This window comes from Nematolebias whitei, chromosome 1 (assembly GCF_014905685.2).
Source record: "Nematolebias whitei isolate Nwh7 chromosome 1, NemWhi1, whole genome shotgun sequence".
Taxonomy (NCBI): Eukaryota; Metazoa; Chordata; class Actinopteri; order Cyprinodontiformes; family Rivulidae; genus Nematolebias; species Nematolebias whitei.
Window position 1 is genome coordinate 17406531 of NC_056498.1, and position 3047 is coordinate 17409577.

Consider the following 3047-nt stretch of genomic DNA (forward strand, 5'->3'; position numbering starts at 1 on the left):
CCCCCCAGCCGGGATTTGAACCGACAACCTTTTTGCTGAGAGCCAACAGCTCTACCAATGGAGCCACTGTGCTGTCATATATTTCTATCTTCAAAGAAAAAAGTAAACTAAATAAACCTGCGCAGTTGAATGAATACTTTGAATAAGTGGTCAGTAATGGTCACAGCAAGAAAGTCACCAGTTTGATTCCTTGTTGGGGCCAGTCTGAGTGGAATTTAAATGTTGTTCAAGACCACACATGGGTTTCCTTTTAGTAATAAAGTTACATCCACTATAAATTTAACACTCCTAATGATTTCAAATTATATGTTGTTCCCCTTCTTTAACAAGAAGATAATGTATGATTTATTATATACCAATCAAATGATATATCGTCCTTTTTATAAGAGTGGTCAACATATTATTTGAAACCATAAGAATTCAGGTAATTTTATTATTACCTGTTACTGGTTAACGTCACGGTCTGTGGAGGATATGGACACAAATGCTATTGAAGGCAAATAATGCTGAGGCTGCGGAGCTTGTGTTACTCTTCCATAGAGTGAGTCATAACACCGAGTTGAAGCTTGTATCAAAAACACCACTGTCACGTGACCAATGATGTTCGAGGCTTCGGATGTCATTGCTGCTTAATTTTACCCTTTGATGAGCTTCAATTCACTCAGGACCAATCACAGTTTTACATGTTTGAATGGTTTGGTGCTACACAAGGATGAGTTGGGACATGAGTTTGGGACAGGGGCGGGGCTTACTCAATGTTTGCTGAGGATAGTTATTGCTGAAGTCCCACGTTTGGGAGTGAAGGCTGCGTCTCTGTTAGATCCAGACAAATGTATGTTAAATCCTTGGGCGCATTGGCACCAGAAGCATTTGTGTGTGTGTGTGTGTGGGGGGTGGGGGTGGGGGGGGCACACTAGGGGTGATTCTAGAATCTGGCCTTTGGGGTGCCAGCCCACAGTGCTGACAATGGCTCTTGGCTTGAACAATGCAGTGGGCGTACACAATTGTTTTTTTTTTTTTACAGGTATGCAATAGACCCGGCACAGCGCCGTTGTGCTGTCAGCCCTGCAGACTGTTGTTCTTGTGTGTTGAGAAATAAAATCTCAGTTTTAATCAGTCTTAGTTGGGAGTGGTAACCAGTGGTGTTTATGTGGGTTCATGTTATGTTTTAAAGTTACCGTACATGAAAACATTTTTCTCATATTTCTTATGAGTCAAGCAAGACAGCAAGCTGGATCCGGGTGGACGGATCGGTATCTGTGGCCAGAGTCTTCGGATTTGCTGCAGGAGATACTTCCTGCCTACAGCTATCAACATATATAACAACTCTTGAATGCAACCAGGATGATGAGCTACAACAACACTTAATTTCCATTTGGGATTAATAAAGTATTTTTGAATTGATTTGAATTGACTTGAGTCACAACTGTTGAGCTGATAAAAAAATAATAATAAACTCAACATTTTTGTGAAAATTTCAAGGATGTGAGGATTTTTTTTCTGTTGTGTGCTCATTTGATGTCTGACAATATTAACAAAAAATTATAAATGATAAAATATTAGGAAAAGTTATAAGTCCTGACCTAATGCTGCACAGTGTGGTTGACCTGCCCAGAAAAACACAGGAAGGACCAAATATATGTCCCATCAGAGAAATTTACTGTCTTCAAAAAGAGTCAGACATTCTGAACGGCTCCCCCTTATGGAAAATAATTTACTCTTCTTCTAGTTACTGTATCACTTTTTTGCACTAAACTTCCAAATAGTTTGTAATGTTCAACAACATTTTAAAGGTTAGGGTTAGTCCTTCATTATTCTTGAACAAAGAATAATGACAATAAATTTCTGATCTTCTCATTGAGCAACTATAACTCTTTAGTCAAAAGTTACTTCAAACCGGGGGGGCGCAGGATGACTGCAGATTGGTAAACAACATTTTGACAGGCTCCTGTAAGCCCTGCTGAAAAAAAACAACTGCCTTTTATAATAATATCCTCACTGCCTCCACGCTGGATTCTGCCTCTGAGGTTGGTGTTGTCGCAAGATTGATTCAATGGAGCCGTAATGTGGCCTCTAAGTTAAATAAATCGTTGGATACGTACTGTAACCCCAGATTCTATGAGTATAGGTGCAGCCCTTTAAGGCTATTGCTAGTGGATTTATCCCTTTGTGCGCAGCACAGCACTGAAAACTTTAGTCCACACCCACCTGCTGTGTGGGCCTCACCCCCGGTCCATATAAATTACAGTGAGACCAGGTAATCGGCTCCCAAATAGCTTTTTTCTTCAGCCATTTAGACCAGTGAGGCCCAGAGCTTAAAGGGCTGCGCCTATACTCATAGAATCTGGGGTTACAGTACGTAACCAACGTTCTATTTCGTATAGGCTCGCTCTTTAAGGTTATCGTTAGTGGGTTAAAGGCGAAGCAGGATGTAGTCTATGCCTCATTGGGTCCATTCAGACACAATATGAAGTGTCTGCTTGCACCAAAAAACATTTCATCACTCAGCCTTCTGTGTGCATAATTACGCAGCACGTAATTATGCGTTCCATGCGCAGGAACGCCCCGGAGAGAAAAGATCTCCGATGGGGAAAAGGGGATGACTGAAACGCAGTCCAGCTGCTGAGAATGGACAAAACAGAGGTTACGAATTGTAACCGTGTAACGATGAATAGAGCAGGTCAATAGCTCTTCAATATGAACTGATTAATAACAAAATGAACTGATTAGTAACCAAATGAACTGACTGGTAACAGCAGTCATGAACTGATTAGTAACAATAAAAACAGCAGTCATGAACTTGTGACTGATAATAAATGTCTCACACTGTAATTGCATGCAGTCAGATGTGAGCTCAAAACAAAATTCCATGAAACAAGTAAAAATCATTCTGTTAGAACTCTGAGAACAGAATGAGTCATGGAGAAGGCAGAGACATCGCGTAGATAGAAGCGACTAAATGAACAAGGCAATGACCAAGCGGCCGCCGTATAAATGTCCTCCACTGTCATCCCTCCATGCAAAGATGTAGAGGATGAAATTCCTCT

The 3047-nt window shown here is 40.9% G+C and overlaps 1 protein-coding gene across 1 annotated transcript in view; it reads right to left on the reverse strand.

The window, feature by feature from the left end:
• LOC119420016 (GTPase IMAP family member 7-like) overlaps positions 1-3047 on the reverse strand; it is a 28684-nt gene that overhangs the window by 25132 nt on the left and 505 nt on the right. The gene's annotated exons all lie outside the window — the stretch shown is intronic.